This window comes from Cryptomeria japonica, chromosome 10 (genome assembly GCF_030272615.1).
Source record: "Cryptomeria japonica chromosome 10, Sugi_1.0, whole genome shotgun sequence".
Classification (NCBI taxonomy): domain Eukaryota; kingdom Viridiplantae; phylum Streptophyta; class Pinopsida; order Cupressales; family Cupressaceae; genus Cryptomeria; species Cryptomeria japonica.
Genome location: NC_081414.1, coordinates 212,416,983 through 212,440,921, shown reverse-complemented (window position 1 = coordinate 212,440,921; position 23,939 = coordinate 212,416,983).

The window sequence follows — 23,939 nt, the reverse complement described above, 5'->3', positions numbered from 1 at the left end:
ATCAAAGATTTGGATTACTCAAGTATGACAAGACCTAGGTTTGACACTATATGCAAAAGGACAATTAATATGCAAATGATCTTAATATGATATGACAATGACTTAGGCTTAATGAAGAGACTTGGGATATGCAAATGCAAATGTATGACAATGTCAACCTAAGATGAAACCTAAGGTTTAATTATGAAATGATATTACTCTTATGCAAGAGGACATATGCAAATGGATGACTTTTATTGATATGTAAAAGAAGTATGACTTAGGTGAAACCTAACTTTGATACTTGATAATGACTTTGAAAAATGCAACCTAGGATGAACTTAAATGTAAGTGACATAAGAGTTGAGACAAGTTTTTGAACAATGTTGGATAACCATGTTGGAAGATGTGCTTTGAACCTTGTTGAACTTTTGTTGGATGAATGTCTCTTGTGTTTAATCTTGTTTTGATCAATGTGTTTTGCTTTTGAAGTGGGATAACATTCAACTTTTGACAATCAAAGAATACAAGATGTTATAACTTAGACTCAAGACAATCATGCTCATTTCCACATTCCTTAGGGTAGGCAAAGACATTAGGTACTTGAGAGGTAGACTCGTTATGGGATTCAAGGAGAATACATAGATGCTTGACCCCACAGGCTCCCCTCCATGACACTCACTTCTCAGGGCAGCCAAGCATCAGTTCCCATGGAATCTCCCCATGGCGAACTTAGTATCTCTTCCAAGTATCCGAACTTGTCCTTCTCAAGCAACTAGAAGGGTTTTTGGCCTCTAAAAACAAGGTGTTTAGTAAGGATTTCTGTTAAGCATTACTCCTTGATGTCACGCAAGCGTGATTGAGACATTAAGCCCATCAAGATACCAAACAAATGTAGTCGCGCAAGCACGATTTAGACCAAGAGGCCCTACTTAGATGTTGATATGAGAAAGAGTCCAAGGGTCATCACTTCCCAAGTAACTGCAATTCCCACGTAACACTTCCTTCAAAGCTTTCGCTCATCGGGTATTTTTTTATAGTGAGTTAGAATGCCAAGGAATTCTAGCCGTACTCACTTTGGGTCGTTCCCTTCTCACGATTATCACTTGCTTGCAAAAGCAAAGTGGTCGGGAAGGCAGGCCCTCTAATGGAGACACTCAATCAACAACACAAGCATGGTATCGAAGATCTGGATTTCTGATCACCCTAAGAAGGATGAGAGCATACTCTCCTACTCCAATGTCATACTTAACAATCAAAGCAAGCAAATGTTCATTCCCACCTATTTATAAATCACTAAGTGCCTAATTAAAAAACACAAACACAAAAGTTTGGTTGTTTCTCCAAGGCAACCTGCAAAACCCAAGTTAGAGGTTTGATTTGTTGTCTTTGACCATCGAATCTGCACAAAACATGTTAGTAGTTTGATTTGTAGTCTTTGCCATGCGTATGCCAAGATCCTGCACAAATAATTAGTACCAAAATCCAAAGCATAGAAAACAGAAAGCAAAAACACCAAAAATTATTTGCATGAATGCATGATTAATTTGCCAAGCTAAATTAATCTAGATGAAGGTTGCATGATTTTGTTTTTTTCAAAATTTTGATCATTTACAGAAGCATAATTAAAAACGTCATAACTTTCTCAATATTTATCCAAATTACAAACCGTAAAATGATCTGGAAAGATAACAACGTGATCTAATAAACCCAGAAATCGTTTATTTTAATTCTGCACGCATTTTTTTACGTTTTCAATTGATTATGACTATTTTTTTTTCTTCGAAGAAAAATCTACAATTTCTCCACAAAAAAATCTGCAACTTCACAAAACATTCCAAAAGATATTAGATCCAAGCATGTTCACGTCGGGTTCACCAATTAATGTAGCATAGAAATTAGGAATCATCAAAGCAAGTATAAAAGGACATATTAATCATTATTAGCTCAATCACAAACACACATTGCAATGATCTAATCCTAAGCACACTCAATAGAGATATGAAAACAAAGCATTCAAAATGAAAGATTATGCAAACCAGATGACGAATTGGATGCTTCTTCCATGCGACTCCATTGTTCTTCTTTCCTCTTCAATGGATTTGTGGATCTCACCTACAAGTGCACATACAATTGAAAGCAAGATTGATGTTGGTTATTTGGTCAAGAGTACTAGAAGCGTGATTTGACAAAGTGATTATATGATTAAGGATTTACCAATTAGCTTTGATTGACGAAGATCATCCAATTTATAGATAAATTGGAGATAGGACAAATTAGCATGAAATTGATATTTTGGCAATTTAGTTCAAAAATGGCACAATTGAGTGGAAAAGGAAGGTTATGACACCTTCTATGTCATGAATTATGACATATTTCCAATGCAATGGTTAGAGAACTAGGACCTTATGACATCTTGCTATGTCAAGAGTATGACACATGAAGCACAAAAATAGGGAGAACTAGAGACAAGTTAATTAGGTGGAAATTAAAATTAGGAAAATTAGAAAATAGGTGGAAATTAGAAATTGATGAAATTTAGAAATTCGGAAATTGATGGAAATTAGGAAATAATGAAATTAGGAAATTAGTGAATTAATCAATAATTTTTCATTTATTAATTAATTCATTCTCAAAGAGGAATAATTAGCCAATTAAATGAAGATTTAATTGTAATGAGAAGACTTAGGATAAACAAGTAATTTATTAATCCTAAAGGAAGAATGCCAAACAAGATTAAATGAATAAATCATAAAACCTTGGAAGATGAATTAGAAATGCAAGGATGACAATTAGGTCTTGATGAAAGATAATTGATATCGATTTGATCATGATTTTGAATTGATAAATGAACAGTGTTGATAAATGATTTGATTGAGATTGGTTGACAAAAATCAATGACAAATTGACCAAATTGACATGATTGAAAAGGACAAGGATCGATGACAAATCGATCGCAATATGACAAGATTGACAAGGACAAAGATCGACCAAAATCATGATTGAAGATTGTTGTCGACAAGACCAAATTCGAAAATGAGACAGATGAAGAATGTAGAAGAATGACTCGATGCTCGCAAATGATAAAAACTAAGTGCGTGACATAGGAGAAATGTTAATGCGACGCAAAAACCTAAAATGAGGCAATGCGCAAATGTTAAAGTATGACTCCGCAAGCGTTGACCATTTTTAGGTGTCTACAATATCTTTGATATGATTGCTAGCATTGGCCTTGTTTGACTGGTTGTCCTTTGATGACAAGAGATTTTGATAAAATTGAGCAAAAGCTCTTGGGATGGAATCTTGATCCTTTATATCCAAACCTTCAATCTTAATGCTCTCAATGCCAACCCTAGCTACTTTGGCTTTGAGCATCTGGAAGAAAAAATTAGAGCCTTTATCCCCATTCTGCAGCCAGTTCAATCTTGCTCTAGTTCTATAACCCTGAATCTTTTTACTCTGGATCTTCCTCAAGGAATCCCTCGCAAGTCTTATTATCTCTTGGGCTCTTCCATCTAAAGGGTTGTTCTGCAAATTTGCTTATGCCTCATGAAGACAACATTGGGCAAGAGTTTCTTCTCTCCTACTGTCCTTAGCCATCTTTTTCCCAACTGTTTGAAATAGGTTTCTCCAACTACTCACCCTCTGGGTCCATTCCTCGATAGGGTTGTCATGTTTGTCAATAAACCTATTGAACTGTCTGATGATAAAAGCCACTTGCACTAGCTCATTCTCTTCAAGCAAGTTGATGTTGAGTGCAAAGTTATCCTTCTGAATGCATCTCTTGGGGGGTGTCTTATAGAAGGAAAGGAGGGCCTGAATGGGGTGGTGGTCTGAGAGAGTGTAAGGGGTAACTCTCATAGTGGATCCTTCAAGGCTATTGTTGATTATGAGGAAGTTCTTATTATAATAGAATCTATCTAGCCTACAATATATCCTTTTGTTGCCTTTTTGAAAGTTACACCAGGTAAATCATATATTTTGTTTGTCTCTAATTTTTGTGGAGAGGGGATCAACCAGTCGAAGTTTGATTTTCATCCTATTTCAGAAGAATATCTCTTCTCCCTTCCATTCAACCCTACATCCTCCCGATTTATCTTGTGGGCTCTCAACCATATTGAAATCTCCATCAAAAAGCCAAGGAACACCTTCCAATTTGGTCAACCACTTCCATAGGTCTTGTTCTCTCTCTGTATTCATTGGGTGCATAAACTAAGCACACCCCAAATTCTACATCCTTTTTCTTGAGGATGACCCAAACTACTCTGTTGCAAGGGGATCATCCCGACCTAGAGATACATTTTTTTCAATTATGACTGAGGAGGATGGCAGCACCCCCTTTCCCTTTACAATGGTTGTTAGTGAAATAAACATCTCTCCAGATACACCTCCTGCTAATATCAAGCCAGAAACCTACTACCTTAATCTCTTGAAGAAGAAGGAGGTCTATGTTCTTGTAGAGCTTAAGAAACCTTTTAACCACATATTTCCTATCTGAGGTTTCCAGTCCTCTTACATTCCAAGATGTAAGTTTTAGATCCATAAAAGTATTTTAAGGGTTGGGGACCATAGGGGGCTTGAAGGTATCAAAGCATTTAGGAAGTTGACCCCGAGGGGCCTTTTGTGCTTTAGAGAGGGCAGTAGAGCCCTAGGGTATACCCCTTTTTAACTTAAATTCAAAGGGTTGATCAGCACCTAAGTGAGGGTTACCCACTATTTTTTTGGTATTTTTGTGCTTCTTGGCTTTCTTCTTATTTGCAGTCTTTCTAAGCCCAATTTCCTTCATGGCTTCCTCAATTAGTCCAGTTTTGGAATCTTTGTTAAACGGAACTATAGCCCATCAAATGGCTTTTTCCTCATCATTCAATTCTGCACTACCCATGTCAACTTCCATATTTTCTTTGATTGTTTCCTCCATAGAGGACCCAATGCTCAAGGGGGGGATCTCCTTCTCCCTAGTGACTCTCAATCCATAATTGAAGGTGGGGGATGGGGGGTGGGTTTGAAGAGAAATTTGGGGTGAACTATTACTGTTTGCACCAAGCTCTTTTGACTTGCAGAACTTTGGATATCCTGAAGGTTAGGCACATCTTCATATTTCTTATTTCCCTCAACATCAACGCCATCCTTCACAACTCTTGAAGGGGGGTCACTGGGGATGGGAGATTGTTCTACATAAGGGCTATTCTCATCATTAGATGATTGTTTAATTTCTCTAGGAACATCTGGATTGACCAACTTCTGGATCTTATTTCGAGTTTCATTCAGCTTTTTAAATTTATTTAGAATAATTTGTTGTGCATTGAGGTTCAAACCCCGGGAGGACCTTGAGGGGTTTTCAGGGGTGGGACGACTGGGTGGATTAGGTACATCACTTTTATTCACTTTATTAATCTTTGCACTCAGGGCATTGAGTTTATCCATTAGGGTAGCCTCTTCATAAGGAGCAGGAGGGTTAGGAGTAGAGCTAGGAGTAGAGGCAATAGGGGGAGTGAGGTAGCCAAGGGAGGTGGGGTGATCGACTGAGAATTAGGAGCCGAAGGCACGTGGTCAGAGGTTTAGAGCCCGAGGGACCAATTTTGTTATTCTTCCTAAGGAGAGGCCAATTCTTTCTCATATGTCCCTCTCTACGATATAGAAAACATTTATTAATGTCACCAAGAAACTCAATAGGGCACGAAATAGACTCAGAGATGAGTTCAATCTTAATGTCACTCGGAAGGTCATGGCTAGGATTCAATGAAATCAAAAATTTGGCATTCATATGAAGCAACAAAGAGGATGTTTCATCCATTCTAATCACTCTGCCCAACGGCTCCAAGACAATAAGTATAATGTTCTAGAGATATGACAAAATGTTTTGAATAGTAATCCACCTAGGGCTCGAAAGGGATTTCATCCATATTAGCGTTAGGTTCCCAAGATAGAGCACATAAGCAACCTGGTCCAATGGACCAATATTGTTTTTTGATGACTTCAAGTTGGCTATTAGGGTTATTGAAAAAAGTATTAAACATGCCCCTCTGAATAATTCTACAGAAAGAAAATGAGAACCCTAACCTTTTTTTCCCGCACATTGTGCAATCAGTCATTTAAATAATTTCTAGATGGCAATTTAGACAAGTCCAAGGCTGCTAAAAAAATAGTCTGGACTTCCTTAATCTATTTTTTTCAGAAAATATGGAGCCGACCATTTGGGCATTAGGAAAGACAACCAGAGAATTGACAGAGATACCCTTACCTCGTCCTCCATCACCCTGAGACTCACACCGTCGAGAAGATCTTCTTTGCGAAGAAATTTTGCACCGTTTGAAAGAGAAACTCCACTTTCAACTGCCTACTTGAAAGACTTCCCATTGGAGTCCTTCTCCGCTTAACATGGCTAGGCACATCATCGTGAGCCGAGACCATAAACCACCCTAGGGCCGGAGCATTCAATGCTCAATGATCGGATGACCACGAGCCTGTGTGAGGCAAGCCTCACATGAGTGAATGACCCGCGTCGTACTCCCTTAGAGATTAATTCAAAACCCCAGTTGTAGAGCGCTCGATCTTCTCTAAACTTCTAATTGGATTTAACGTAAATTAAATTAAATAACTTAAACGAATTAAATTGAATAAGTAGAATTAAATTAAATTAAATAGCTAAAATATTGAACAGTTAAACTCTAGTTGAAAATAAGACTCTAAGTTTGTTGATTTCATGGTTTGAATACATTAAAAGGAATATCATAATTTTATTTTTAATATAGAATTGAAAGAAAAAATAGGCCAATTAATATTTAAGAATTATTTAAGAATAAATTTTTTTAATAATATAGCTTGACTTAAGTTAAAGCAAATAAGTTCAATTAAATGAAATGAATCAAATTAAATCAGTAAAATATTGGTCATTTAAATAAATTTACATATCAAGACTCCAAGTTTGTTGATTTCATGGTTTGATACATTAAAAGGAATATCATAATTTTATTTTTAATATAAAATTAAGAGAAAAAATAAGCTAATGAAAAGTCAATAATTATTTAAATATTAAATAATTAAATAAAATAACTTCACTTAAATTAAATTAAAATAAATAACTTAATTAAATAAATCAAATGAATTAAAGTAAATAACTAAATGAAATTAAATTAAAAACTATAATATTGGTCATAAAAATTCGAGTTGAAATATAAAGGCTCTAAGTTTGTTGATTTCACAATTTGATACATTAAAAGGAATATCATAATTTAATTTTTAATATAGAATTAAGAAAAAAAATGAGTTCATCAAAATTTTAAAATTATTTAAGAATTAAAAAATGAAATAAAACACAATCTTGAGAATAGACTAACAATGATCTTAGTCAAAAGATAGATATTTTTTCCTGATCCATTAATGGATCTGGGCTAGATCGGAGGTTTTCTTCCCTCCATTATTTCCTATCGGTGCCCACACTAAATGGAGGTGTAAAATTTATTTTTAATAATATTAAAATTATTGCTTCGGCCTTTTGTCGATCAAAAAAAAAAAGAAATAATTTTTTTTAACTTAAACTAAATTAAAGTAAATAACTTAAATGAATTAAATTGAATAACTAATATTAAATTAAATTAAAAAAATAAAAATATTTTGAAGACATGTATTTTCAAGAGGCTCATAACTGTCTATTTTTCTTTAGCTTCTTTCAGTTTAATTTTTAGTTCTATTTGAATATGGAACCAATAGGTAGTGCATGGTCCAATCGACTTATAGATCCAGTAAGTGGTGCACGGTCTAATCAATTTACTCTAGTCAACTAGCAATAATGCAAGAATTTATTCTATAAAAATTATATTTTTTTCTTATTAATATTATTTTTAACTAGAAGAGAAAGTATGTGTTGCATAATTTGCATGTTTTCCTTATTTATAATTTGTCATAGCGCCACTTTGTGCCATGGGTTTGGGGAACCCAAATCAAAGGTCATGTTTTCTTAAGAATACAAAAATTGGATGTCTATTGTGAAACAAAGATAAGGTATGTGTTTAGGATTTTTAAATATCTTCAGTTTCTTTTATTTGAAAAATAAATTCTGAAATATAAACAAATGACAATGAAATTGACATAAAATAAATTATGAAATGTTTTATTATAGTTGTCTAGGTTATTTGAATCATATTTATATCTTGGTGAGCATAGATTTGATTTTGATCTTAATTTTTTTAAATAAGAATGTAGCTTCTTCGGAAAGGATTATTGTTTTTTAGGGGCATTATATTTTTCAAATTGTTGCAAGATATTTTTTTGTGACTGTGGTTGCCTCTATTCAATGTTGTACTCTTGGAGAAAAGGCTAGTGAAGCTTTTTATAAGCTGGGTGATAAAGGGGACAAATTTAGGCATATGTATTTGAGAGCAAAGTTTATCTCTGAGAGATTTCTTTTAAAAAATGAAATTTAGAGGATGATTGTAAATGAACAACAAAAATAAAATCTCTAACTCATATCAGATATTGCAATTGGTAATATAATTTACTAGGATTGTCAATTTTCAAATCTATGATATTGCTTTAATATAGAGCCTTGACTACTTTAATCATGGATTTATTTGTTACTCTTTTTTTATTATTTCATGGATGAGAATTGAAGAAAATAAATTATAACCAACAAATTTCAAATTATGAAAGAGGATATAGGCTCACTACCTTGTTTCAGTGTTTGATTTACAGTTATTCATTGAACTATTTAATTAATAGAAATTGTCTTAAAGATAAATTTTTAACTGATTTTGTTGAACTTCAAAATTATACTATTTAATCTAATTAGGACACGCATAGATATATTATCTTTAATTTTAGATATTTTTAGAAAACATATATTTAATTCTTAAAAATAACAATTAAACATATATATTGTTGTTTTAATTGAATTTAGATATTTTTAGAAAACATATACTTTTTTCTTTAAAACAAAATAAATTAAATTTGTACACATTAGTTAGGTATTCATTATTCTAATCAATTAATAGAATCTACCTTAAATAAATAGTTTTTTTGAACTTCAAAATTATATTATCTAATTTAATTGGGACATGCATAGAGATATTATCTTTAATTTTATATTTAAAAATAAAAAATAAAAAATTTAAATGTATCTTTAATTTAAGTTTATATTTTATGTTTGATGACTATCTTTAATAACTTTTATAAAGTAAATCACTTTTACCTTAAAGAAAATGAATTGAGTACACATTAGATAATTATTCATAATCCTATTCAATTAATAGAAATTGCTTAAAAAATATATTATTAACTTCTTCTTTTTTAACTTAAAAAATTATACTATCTAATTTAACTGGGACATGCATAAAGATATTATATTTAGTTTTAGATATTTTTTAAAAATATATGTTTAATTCAATTTTAAATGTTATGTTTGATGGCTACCTTTTAATAACTTTCTAGAGGAAATTGGGGTTGGCCCCACAGTGTAATTGCAGTTACAACCTAGCATTAATGTTGGGTCTTGTGTTCAATTCTCATTGAGGGTATGTCTCGCGGTGGAGATCATTAGCGGTTCACATGTGAATGTAGGTTGAACAAGTCGATACTCCTCACATCAATACCTTGCGCAACATGATGGAGATAACTGACCCCATGTTGGTGCTACTTTGACGATGTTAGAGGTGTAACCCTACAACAGAATGGAAAGGTCAGCTGGTGCATCTGGTGAAAATGAGACTGGCAACAACTCTTGGTGTTGTTGACTCGGCAGGAGTAGATAGACAACATTAGTATTAATGCCAACAACTATGGATGTGCCACAAATGGAGAGATAAGGTGGAGAAATTAAGGAGCAAGTAGAGTGATAAGGTGAAAATCAGAGAGATAAGGAGCAAAAATGGAGTGATAAGGAGTAAGAGGAGTGATAAGGTGAGAGTTCAGAGAGACAAGGTGAGAACAAGGGGATAAGGAGAGAATTAAGAGATACGGATATGAAGAGACAAGGTATGTGAGAGTTAAGGAGGAGGTAAAAAAGGAGATATAAGGAGGTGGAGAGATAAGGAAGAGATCGTGGACAAAAAAATAGGTGTTAATGCCTCAAAATCAAAATATAATATACTCAAGGATGGGGTCCCCCACTTTGGCCCCACTGGTTCAAAGCTCCAAGCAAAAGAGATCGTCGATCAAACAAAAAAACTTTCTAAGGATATTTAATTAATGTCTTACATCATCAGATTAGGGTTAGGGTTAGTGTTAAAGTTATAGAATAAAGTTTGGGATCAAGGTTAAAATTAGCATTAAGGTTAAACTAGGGTTAGGTTAAAGGTTAATTAAGATTAAATTAGAATAAAGACCACCATTGCAATTAGGGTTAGTGTTAGGGTTAAGGTTAGGTTAGGTTAGGTATCAATTAAGACTATGGAAGAAATCTTTGAGTTGGGATTAGGACTAGGGTTAAATTATGATTAGGGTTAGGGTTATATTATGAATAAGGTTTCAATAGCATTAGGGTTAATATTAGATTAGGGTTAAGGTTGAGATTACGATTCGATTAGGAATAGGGATAATGTTAGATTAGGGTTCAATTAGGGGAAAACATTTCAATTACAATTGGGGTTGAATCAGGGTTATGGTTAGGATTTAATTAGGTTTATAGCTAAAATTAGGGTTAGGGTTAAATTGGGGTTAGGATTAATGTTAGACTAGGTTTTAAACAAGGTTAGCATTATGGTTTAATTAGGGTTAGAATAAGAATTAGAGATAGAATTAGGATTAGGGTTAAATTAGGGTGAGGTTTCCATAAGGGTTATGGCTAAGATTAAGGTTAGTGTTCAATTTGAGTTGTAGCTTAATAAGTGTTAAAGTTAGGGTTCATTTAAATTGGGATTAAGATTCAATTAATGTTATTGATAGTTTAATTACGGTTAGGGTTTAATTAGTGTTACAGATAGGCTATGATTTAATTAAGTTAGGATTTAGTTACGGTTCAAATACAATTAATGTTATAGTTCAATTAGAGGTTAGAATTAAAATTAGAGATAAGAGTTTCAAATAAGATTGGGGTTTAATTAGGGTTTTAAGAGAAATATTCAAGTTAGGGTTGGGGCTTAATTATGATTTTGGTTTGAATATTATTAGGTTTAATAATATTAGATTAGTAAGATTAGGGTTAGGGTAGTGTTAGATTAGGGTTCAATAAGAGTTAGGACTAGGGCTCAATTAGGGTTAGGATAAAATTGTGGTTATAAAAAAAATATTTGAGTTAGGGTTAAATTATGGTTAGGGTTTATATAGGGTGAAGGTTAGAGATTAATTATGGTTAGAGTTAATGTTAGATTAGGGTTTAAATAGGGCTAGCAATAGGGGTCAATTAGGGTTAGATTCAATGTAAAATTAAGGTTGAGGTTAAGTTTAGAATTATAATTTAAGATAGGATTAGAGTTAGGGATGAATTAGCATTAGTATCAATATTAATTTATTGAACCATTTCACGTCAATCTCATTACAATTAACTCTTTATTATTATTTATGAATATTGAATATATTCAAATTTGATTTATCTCGATGTAGTTTACGTAGATTTTTTAAAATATAGGTATGCTAGTATATATATAACTTGAATTAAATAAATCATTAAATTAGGAATTCACTTTTTATCTTTGTATTAGGTTTGATTTGATTTTTAACATTTAAAAATTGGTTTTACTTGTAAATTTTTATACTAAAGTTAAAATTATGTCTTATTAACCTTAGCAAGGATGGTATAAGGCAGATTTTGATGGTGCATCAAAAGGTAATCCTAGATTATTAGGTGCAGGATTTGTGATCGGAGATTGGATGGGGAACATTTTGGTAATGGGAGCCCAAAAGTTTGCGGAAGGCACGAACAATGAGGCAGAGGCTAAAGCAGTGCTATTGGTTATTCAATGGGGGATAAATTTGGGTATACAAAACCTACATCTAGAAGGTGACTCACAAATAATTACCAATAAAATCATCAAAGGTGAAGCCCAAGCATGGTATTTAAATTAAAAAAATTGTGAAATAAAAAGTGATTTAATTTATTTTTAGAAACTACACCATCTCACATGTGCAAAGGGGAGGCAATGAAGTTGCTGATGTATTGTCCAAGTGGGCAATATCATTTGAAGAAGTGGACGAAGCACATGTGGAGGATTTCATAAATCTGGAGGAGGATGACTGGGGGGTTGCATTTAGTAGGGTGTATAAATGCATTTATTAAATGGTAAGGCCAAGAATTTGGTGATGTGATCAAACATTATTTATAGGTATCCAAGCCCAATTTTGGATGCATCTAGTGGTGGTGGTTGTTGAGGTGTTGAAAGGGATGGAGGATACATTTACATTGTATACCTCCAAGCAACAATTGGCATTTGTTGGTGATGTATTTTTAAGTTCGGTGATGATGCCTTTGTGCAAATAACGGATACACTGTTGGGAGAGTTATTTTCAAAAAAAATGCATAAATACAGAGCGGATGTGGATGTATTTTTAATGGTGTTGGCCTGGGGACTAGAGTTGGGAGAACAGAAGGAGGTGTTAGTTTAGGTACTATGAAAGTGTGTGGAGGATGACTGGCTATGTGGATAGATGGAGATGCTAGACATGGCCATGCTCAGGGCAGGATTTGACATGGGTGAAGGGCTTGACATTGATGGAATTAATGAATTGAGAGAATCGGTACCCTTCATTCGGTGGCCCTTTGGATTGGATAGGGATTAACACAGAGCAGAAGCGGTTATCGGCTGGGACTCTCTCAAGCTCTACTTGCAAGAGAAAAAGATGGAGTTTTGAGGCACTAAATTTGGTGAACTTGTATTAAAGGAAGCCAAGGGCAAGGGTAAGAGGAAAATGGTTGGAGTGTGGAGACTGAAGCAGGAAATAAGGGTGGTGGTGTGTACTAGCAATGTTGTAGGAGGTGAAATGTGGAACTTTATTGGTGAAGGCTCGAGCGGACAAGCTCATAGCATGCCCTAGTTTCTGGAGGGGAGGGCATCACATGTGCTTTGTGTATACACCTAAAAATGGTCTGAAGATAATTAATTGAATAAGCAATTATTTAATTAATCCCCCTTCCCAATTTAATTGAATTCATTAAGCAATTTAATTAAATTCTCCCTTCTCATATACTTATTATAAATCTAAGGATTTATTTAATAGGTTCATTTCAATAATCCCCTTTGATTAATTAATTCAAATTAATTAATCCCCCCCCCCCATTTAAAATCATTTCTTCTAATCCCTAATTAATTAAAACAAATCAATTTATGAGTTGTTGAGAATTAATTAGTATTTTCCTATTATTTGAATTTTTAAATTCAAATTACCCACATGCCTCCTTATCCTAACCTCCTATGGTGTGGGTACTCTCCCCTTGAGACTCATGGCATTCTTGGGCCACATGTTCCCTCTCTTGGAAGCCTCTTGACACTTGTCACCATAGAGATTGCAAATGTTCCCTTTCATCCAACCTCTCTTGGAAGCTTCTCGACACTTGTCACCATAGAGATGACAAATGTTCCCTTTCATCCAACCTCCTCCAATTTCACCATTGATATCTTCAGACTCAATCTTGACCGTTGATTCCTGCCACCTCACCCCTGGCCTTGGAAATCCTATAAATAGACCCCATTTTGGAGCAATAATCATCCCATCTCATTTGCATTTTGAGCATTGTTACTATAGGCATAATATCTCTTAGCATATCATTTGAGCATTGTTATTATAAGCAATTGCATTCTTAGATCTAGCTTATTTTCTAGCATAATTGTTGAATCATGTAGCTTAATCATTCTCTTTTCCAGCTTAAATACATCATTATCATCTTAAATCCTCCATCTAGGTGTAGTCAAGTCACTGGAATTTGCTTAACCAGATCTGAGAGTAAATCTACACTCGCATTTATTAGGAGGCAATAGATCGATTAGCCATGGTTTTATCTTTATTTGTTCTATTTGCTAACCATGCTTGTAATGATCTATTGAGTGTTTTGTGTTGCAACTGCAGGTATCACACTTCACAGGCACGATATTTTGGCGCCCACCGTGGGGCCAAAATTATCATTTTTGGCCTCTTAAGCTTCATCAACATTCATCTTTGCTCGGGTCTGGTTTAGAAACTCGTACAAGCTCCTTTGTTGGCTCGTACGAACTAATTTATGAGTTGGGGCGAAAATCATTTCTTACTCATATTAGCTTATTTCTATGTCGTACGAGCCTATTTCTTCATTCTCACGAGATCTAAAGTTCTGTCGTACAAGCTGGTAAATCGTATCATACAACTTTCTGCTTCTATGGTTTTAAAATAGAATGCATTTTAGGGTTTTCATGCTTTTATTCGATATATACTAATGCTAACCCTGGTCTGTTTGTGAGCTTTTTGGCAGCATAACTGGTTTTTTGCAGGACGATTATCAAAGATTACGCTTCTCAAAGGATCATTGCATAAAACACATCATGACTACTAGTGCATCTATTTTGCAGGTTGCCTAAAATAATTCAACAAAACTTTGTGTATTTTCTTAAATCTTTCTAGGCACACTTGATTTTGTTAATGGAAATGAACAATCATGTTTTATGTGTTTTGATGATAGGCGAGTATGCTCTCACCTTTCTTAGGTGATCAAAAAGCTAGACTCATCCTTTTCTTTCATTAGTGCATTTCTTTAGCGGGCCTGCCCTCCTGAGGAGCTAATAACTCTTAGCCATTAAGGTCGGTAAGAGGGGAACGACCTAAGTGGGAACGGTTAAAGCCAAGTAATCCAACCCACTATAAAATAAATGTGATTTGATGAAAATAAAGTCAATGGCAGTGCTCAGGAATAGCCCTTCTTTGTACCTTTGGGTATATCAAACCTTGGTTTTCAAGGCTGGGAGACCTCTTAATTGAGTATTATACCCTGATGCGTCGAACGGATCCCTTACTAGTTCTGATTAAATTAGAAGCTACCCGATTCACCTCCAAAAGGGTGATAATCTTTGTGCAAGAGAGATAGTAACTCTACCAAGACACTTGCCATATCGTGCCCCCATTAGCATTTGGAGTTGGATAATACGACGTTGAGAATCCATTGCGTGAGACTCAGCAGCCGTATTCTAATTATCTATTAGGTGTGTACCTAAGTTTGCAAGCAAAGGTTTTCTCTCTCAGCTAACTTCCTTAGGGTTTAGCATGCTTGAGGTCACTTATCATATTGTTTGTTTTCTGTGTATTCATCCCTAAATTAAAAAATCAGACATCTAAAATTGGAAAACATAAGCAAAACATCAAACTTCATTGATCAAAATTCGACCAAACAAACACATTTACCTTTGTTCTATTCTCTGTCATATGAGGCATTTATCTTGTCATATGGTTTAGAAAAGTTTGTCGTACTGTCTGGTCATTTGTCATATGAGATTAATCTTTAGTTGCACGACTCAGTAGGAATTGTCGTACAAGCCTGTTCTTCTTCATATGAAAATCCTAGTTTGTTGTATGGTCTTTTATCTTTTGTCATTCGAGGCTGTATAGTCTACCATACGAATCTCTGTATTTAGCAGTCCAGAGTTGTGTCTTGCATGCCTTTTTCAAATTTGTCATTTTTGCTTTATCAATTTACAGTGAGCATAAACACCTGTATCTGTCGCTCTGTGCTTGGATTGTCTCCTTTGTTTGCTTGATCAAGTTATAATCTATCAAATCAGACTCTAGAAGATAAACACCTTAATATTTTCAAGTACTCACCCTCAACAAGTTCAAGATCTAAACATCTCAAAGTGTATTATCACCCTCTTTGGTAAACGGATCACTCAAACATAGTTTCTCATCGGTATCTATCATCCTTTATCACGAAACTGAAAAGTTTGGTCAGAATAATCTTGTCCCATATCGTAGGATATATCGTTCCTATTGGACTTGGTTTTTATCAAATCATCATCATTGCACTCCAAAATCGAAGATAAAAAAACTTGCAAACTTTTAAACACTTGAATCATCTTATCGTGTCATATAGTGCTATCACATTTACATTGACAATTGATCACTTATCAAAACAACTTTTGGACAATCGAACCCCTGAAATGGAAACAATAACATTTGCAATAGCTAAAAATCATATCAACATGACATACCAAAGCAAAACACAAGAAGAAAACATGACAAACAAAATTATCATAGAAATCAAACAAGTCCAAAATTAGAATCCAACTATGTCAAAATCTCACAAGGATTCAAATACATCTCCAAAGAAATGTGGTTTTTTATGCAACTCTTAAAGACATCCCTAAAGGATTTGGCTGAGAAAGATCAAAATTGTGCACCAATTTCTAGCAATGGCTCATCCCTCCATAAGCAAATTGACTCTCCAAAGGCATCTATTCCTACACCTCTTGAAAGTTTGCAAGAACCTTCCATAGCATCATCACCAAAGAATACATCCAAAGATGAAGTTCCCTAAGGGATATCCATGATTGCCATCAAACCTATTTCAGAGGATCCTATTCAAAGCTCATCTCCTTCATATCCAAGCATTGATTCCTTGCAACATCCCCATAGCACTTCCTTGCAAATTGAAGTCCTCATTCATAAAATGCTCGTTAAATGTGTCCTAATAGATGGAGGAGCTAGCTTAAACATTTGCTCATTGAATCTTGTATGTGCTCTAGGTTATTCAAAAGATGCAGTGAATCCCTTGAAAAAGATAAAAATCAAAGCATATGATGAAGAAGAACATTCCTCTAAAGGAATTGTGGTATTACCCATCAGAGTGGGACCTTTGCAGAAAGATACAGCATGCCAAGTTCTAGACTTGGACCTACCATACAACATACTCTTGGGAAGACCTTGGATACTAGACATACAAGCTATTACCCATCAGAGTGGGACCTTTGCAGAAAGATACAGCATGCCAAGTTCTAGACTTGGACCTACCATACAACATATTCTTGGGAAGACCCTGGACACAGGACATACAAGCTATTACATCAACATGTCATCAATACCTAAAAATTCTATACAATGGGCAGGAAATCACAATATCAGCAGACTCAAATCCATTGCAGTGTTGTAGTAATATGAAATCATCTCAAGAGGTCATAGTTTCACATAATAGAGAGGCAAAATCTTCAAGCACACAATCCAAGGAACAATCATTTGCATCAATTTTGTCAAACATGGAAAAACAAATGCAGCTAAGAGATCGAGGGAATGAAGAATATTTGCTATCATGGAAAAACAAACAAGAGCAACTTGAAATTGAAAGGGAAGAAGCAGATGTAGATGTCGATATAGTTCACGCGTATGTAGGGCAAATGTTAGGAACTAGCATACTTGAATCAGAATCACATTCGGTTGACATGGACTTAACCGAGGACGATCAGGAACTTCTTATGCAAGGTCATTTTGATGAGAGTATTGTTCTAGACATGGAAATACATATTGAAAGCTCTGACATCTCTATCATGAACCCTAATATCTTTGACATAATTCAACACGAGGATCCTTTATCCTTAATCCCTCCTAAACGTATGGATTGGGAAAATGAAGGACATATTGCCATTGATACCTTTCCTAATGACCATGCCATATCCTTATATCTTAATGAAATAAAACCTGCAACAACTTTCACCAGGGATTCTGCTAACGTATCTTCCAGTCAAGTGGGTGCCAAATCTCCTAGTCACAAAAGTGAAAATAAAGAAAACAATATCAGGTATAATATTGAAAACCATTTATTGGCAACATTAGACCGAGAAAAAGTAAAAAGAAAGGACGCATCTAACGGTGAAAACCTGCTCGAGGCACCGAAAGATGGGAGATTTGACACCTTACCTGAATTTTATCAAAAGAAGTTATCTATCCTGATAGAACCGGCAGAGGTAGTTAACATTGGCACAACTGATATATATCCAACAACTTCTCTATCAGAACTAGCAAGGCAAAAACATTTGGAACTCTTCAAAGGATGGAAAATCATTTCTACCTGTTCATATACAAACATTCCAGGGTTTGATCCATATCTTACAATACATCACCCGAATATCAGTCCAAGAGCAAGCATCAATAATAGAACACAACATGGATCAGGAACAAACATTCTATTCATCACACCACAAGGTCATACAATTCCAAAAGCTTACAAATTAAGCTTTCCATGCACCAACAACACCATAGAATATGAAGCTTTGGTTACAGGTATCAAAATGGCTATAGAATGAAACATTACACAACTATAAGTCTTTGGAGACTCTTAGCTCATCATCAATCAAATTAATGATGACTATCAAACAAAGGACGAAAAACTAATGCCTTATAAAAAGATGGTTGATGATATCAAGAAATACTTTGTAGAAATAACTTTTCAATAGATTCCAAGAACTCACAACAAAGTAGCAAATGTCATGGCTACATTTGCTTCTCTCCTTCAGACATAGGAAAATCAACAGCGTTATGAATTCTTGGTGGAAGAGTTGTTTTACCCTGCTCATAATTGTCCTGATTCCCAAACTATATGTCACCTTGTTGGGCATGATTACTCACATTATTACCAAACTTACACATACCTGAAAGATAATACCCTACCTCCCGATTTATCAAAAAATCAAAAGAGAAACTTTATTCACCAATCCTCCTATTTTACTCTTGTCGCAGATACCCTGTTTAAACGAGGTCTAGACAGTACTCTTTAAGATGTCTTGAACAAGAAGAATCTGAGATTTACATGAATTCCATAACGACATTTGTGGCACTCATTCAAATGGTCTTACCCTTTCAAAAAAACTCATACGCTTGGGATATTATTGGTCGACTATGGAATGAGATTCTTTTCAAATAGCTAGAACATGCAAACAATGTCAGATCCATGGGAATTTGATTCATACAACAGCACAATAACTTCATGCTTTAGCAACATCTTGGCCTTTTTGTCAATGGGGTCTGGATCTAGTAGGAAAGATAAATCCTTCTTCATCTAATGGTCACAAATTCATCCTTGTAGCTACAGAATATTTCACAAAATGGATTGAGGCATTACCTCTCACAAATATCACAGGAAAACAAATTGTTGCATTTATCTTGAATTACATCATCTGTCGCTATGGAATACCAATGACCATTATCATTGATAATGGGCGACCGTTCAAGAATCAAGATGTACAAAAGCTATGTGAGAAATTCAAGATCCAACACAGATTCTCCACACCCTACTATCCACAAGGAAATGTGCAAGCAGAAGCATCAAGCAAAACTATTTTGAAAATCCTCAAAAAGGCAGTGAACGATGCTGGAAGAAATTGGCATATTCAATTAAACTCTGCTCTATGGGCCTACCGTACTAGTATCCGCACACCAATAGGTGCCACACCTTTCTCTCTTGTTTATGGATCAGAAGCAATGTTGCCAATAGAAGTAGAGATACCTTCTCTACGAGTATCATTAAAAGGTCTCATCCCAGATGAAGAACAACGAGTATCTAGATTACAAGAGTTAGAATTGATCCATGAACGAAGACAAAATGCCTTTGATCATTTAAAGGTATATCAACAAAGAACATGTCAAATTTATAATCACAAGGTCAAATCATGATTATTTCAAGTAGGGGAACTAGTACTAAAGGAAAATCCATGCAACCAGGCAGATCGAGAAAAGAAAGGAAAGTTTGAACCAAACTGGTTAGGTCCATTTGTGGTCATAGCAGTATTTGGATCAGGAGCATATCAACTATCAACACAGGATGAAGATTAGCTCAACGAACCCATCAATAGCATGCATCTGAAGAAATTTTAAGTTTGAAAAAGCAAAAAAATCAAAACAAAACAAAAGTGAAAAAGCAGAAAATACAAAAAAAAAATCAAATATGAGAAAAAGTGCATTAAAAACTGATGGTGAAAACTTGGCAAACAGGTGCTATTTGTCTGTTAGCTCTTCCATCTATTAGTTCATGCATCTTTCTGCATTCATTCATTTTCTATCATAAAGCCTTTATACATACGCAGGCATCCCGGGTGGCTTCTCATCGTGGTTTGGATCATTAAGTATATCATAATGACTTTGTTTCTAGGCTTGGGGCAAAATCCAGCACTTAGCTGGGGGCAAACTTCTTGATCATTTTGAGCTTAATCAAACAGGTAGAACAATAGTTAAACAACTTTTATCAAGCGAAAACTAAGACACATCCAACATTGAACGTGAGATCAAATTATCAACCATCAAACTATCACAAAGTCAGTCTAAACGCATGGATGATATCTTTTGGATAATGATTTTAACATGATTGTTCAATTTTTTCTATATTGATTTTTTCTATCATGATTTCTGAGTGACTCCAGGATGTCTTTGACTAGAGAAACAAAGAAGGAACATGATATTTTTCTTGTCTGTTGTCTATAAATTAATAATTAATATGTGCAAATTTGTCTCGGGACATGATCATCAGAGTATCATTGAAGACATTTCTGATTTGTGTATTAAAATAGTTAATACTATCTGTTTTATGCAAGCAACACTCAGGTCATCTTGGTTCAATTATACCTCGATGCTTGTGCTAACTTGCCATATCAAAATCCAGGAAAGCAGTGCTCAGGTCGTCATGGTTTAATTATACCATTGATGTTTGCACTCACTTCCCACATTTCAAAATCTCAATGATGACAAAAATGCAATAATCCAGTGACTGGTCCGATCGTAGCTTTGCATTTCATTTGTATTTGTATTTGTATTTAAGCTTGCATTTCATTCTTGCATGGGATCCCGCATGCTCAATTTATCCAAGGTTAAATCTATCGCAGGAATCATCAAGGTATCATCACAAGTGTATACGCAATCAGACTGATGATTCATATCTCTCCAGATATTGTCAACCCAGCGAAAATCTTATGTTATCCCTACCAACAGAACCAACATTAGCATATCTGAATCTTTCTGCAACTTGATAGATCAACAAACTGTCAGTTCTTTATCTAATCAACCTTATCAATTCGATCAATAAATCAAATTTAATCGACTCTATCATGTCTTATACAGGATGTATCTTTCTTGAAACCAGACGTTAAATATCTTATACAGGATATATCTTTCCTGAAACCAGACGCTTTGATCATCTTTGTCTTATATAGGAGGTGTCATTCCTAAAACCAGACTGAATCTTGATCTTATAAATCTAACCAATCAAGCTTAATCAAGAACCACATCACCGTGATCATAGAACTCGCATTTTCATCAACTACAGTTGCAGAAATCAAATCATTTCTAATCGGGATATCAATTTCACAAAAATTCGCAAAACTCCAAAGATCAATTATCTCAATTGATCTCCTAAGGGGGCATCATCATATCGGAATTTATCAATCAATAGTTGGGGCATCCTATCAAACCAATATCATCATAAAAATGAGATTATTCTTTAAATCAATGCGTCATCACACCTCGCTTCAAAGAGGGGCAAAATGTATACACCTAAAAATGGTCTGAACATAATTAATTGAATAAGCAATTATTTAATTAATCCCTCTTCCCAATTTAATTGAATTCATTAAGCAATCTGATTAAATTCTCCCTTCTCATCTACTTATTAATAAATCTAAGGATTTATTTAATAGGTTCATTTCAATAATCCCCTTTGATTAATTAATTCAAATTAATTAATCCCTCCCCATTTAAAATCAATTCTTCTTATCCCTAATTAATTAAAACAAATCAATTTATGATTTTTTGAGAATGAATTAGTCTTTTCCTATTATTTGAATTTTTAAATTCAAATCACCCACATGCCTCCTTATCCTAACCTCCTATGGTGTGGATACTCTCCCCTTGAGACACATGGCATTCTTGGGCCACATGTCCCCTCTCTTGGAAGCCTCTTGACACTTGTCACCATAGAGATGACAAATGTTCCCTTTCATCCAACCTTTCTTGGAAGCTTCTTGACACTTGTCACCATAGAGATGACAAATGTTCCCTTTCATCCAACCTCTTTTCCAACCTCCTCCAATTTCACCATTGATATCTTCAGACTCAATCTTGACAATTGATTCCTACCACCTCACCCCTGACCTTGGAAATCCTATAAATAGACTGTTCGGTGTGGAGCCTCATCAGTCTCCAAGTGGGAGATTGTTGAAATGTGGCGACTGATTAGTAAAGTACTGTACACTCAGCACGTATTCTCGCTGGGGTCCGAGGCCGGACTGGGCCCCGGGCAAGAAAAAAAATTTTGCCGTTTTTCGTTGATGAAAACTGACATTGTAATAAAACCCTAAAAAGGCCGACTTTGTTTGTTGCCCTAAAAACGCATGTTATAAGCGGCTAGGATGCTTAAGGCATGGTAAGGTTGATGTACTATTTTTGCTAGATAATAAGAAAGATTGGATAGCTGGTGGATGTAACCCATTCTGGGTGAACCACGTTAAATCTCTGTGTTATTTGTGTCATGTTTTATTTCTTTATCTTTTGTATTTAAATCTGCATATAATTGTTAGTTCATATTTGCTTCGGATCTGCTTGAAACCCTAACAATTGGTATTAGAGCGAGGTTTTCTGTAAATTGGCAGGACTTTCAGATTTGAGTGGGAGCAATGGAGGATTCCAAATTCATGGTCGAAAAGTTTAACGACCAGAATTATCAGTTATGGAAAATGCAGATGGAGGATTACCTGTATCAAAAGGATTTGTGGCGGCCATTGGAAGGAAAGGCAAAGAAACCGACCACAATATCAGATGAAGAGTGGGACATTTTAGATAGAAAGGCACTGGGATCCATTCGATTGTGCCTTGCATCGTCTGTAGCATTCAATATAACAGAAGCAAAAACGACTGTAGATTTGATGGCAACATTGGCTAAGTTGTATGAGAAACCCTCGGCTTCAAATAAGGTATTTCTTATGAAGCATTTGTTTAATTTGAAAATGAGTGAGGGAGGATCTGTAGTGGAGCACTTAAATGAATTTAATACAATTACTAGTCAATTGTCTTCGGTAAAAATTACCTTTGCAGAAGAGGTTAGGGCTCTCTTGATTTTATGTTCTTTGCCAGAAAGCTGGAATAGCTTGGTTATGGTTGTAAGTAACTTTGTCTCTAGTAAAAATACTTTGGTATTTGATGATATTGTTGGTGTTATCCTAAGCGAGGAAATGCGAAGGAAAAGCACAGGTGAGACTTCAACATCATCAGGTAGTGTTTTGAATGTGGAGAACAGAGGAAGATCAAAGGAAAGAGGAAAAGGCCCTGGGAATGAGAAGTCACAAGGGAAGTCAAAGAAAGGATGCTCTCAATCTAGAGGAAAGAAAGATTGCTGGTACTGCGGAAAGCCTGGTCATCTAAAGAAAGACTATTGGTCTCGGAAAAACAAAGGAGACAAAAATGAAAATGATAGTAAGGAAGCTAATATTGCAAGTAATACTTTACAAGATGCTTTAATCTTATGTTTGGATAATGTTAATGATTCTTGGGTAATAGATTCTGGGGCTTCATTTCATGCTACACCCCATAGAAAATATTTTCTAGATTATGTTCATGGTGATTTTGGACAGGTATATTTGGGTGATGATGAGCCCTATCAAATTGTTGGAAAAGGAAAGATAAAGATCAAGTTGCAGAATGGTAATGACTGGTTTCTGCAGGAGGTAAGACATGTTCCTAATTTAAGAAGAAATTTAATTTCTGCAGAGCAACTAGGTAGTGAAGGTTGCATAGTTACCTTCTCAGACAGTATGTGGAAGGTCACTAAAGGATCATTAGTAGTAGCTAAAGGTGCGAAGGTAGGCACATTATATCTATGTACTGGTAACACTTACTCTACCTTAGCTGCTATAGATAAAGTTACTGCAGGGACCACAACAATAAATGTTGCAAGAACAGATTCAATAATGTGGCACCATAGGCTTGGGCACATGAGTGAGAAAGGGATGAAAATCCTTCACTCCAAAAATCTATTGTCAAGACTAAAAAAGATTGATTTAGAGTTCTGTGAAAACTATGTTTATGGTAAACAGAAAAGAGTC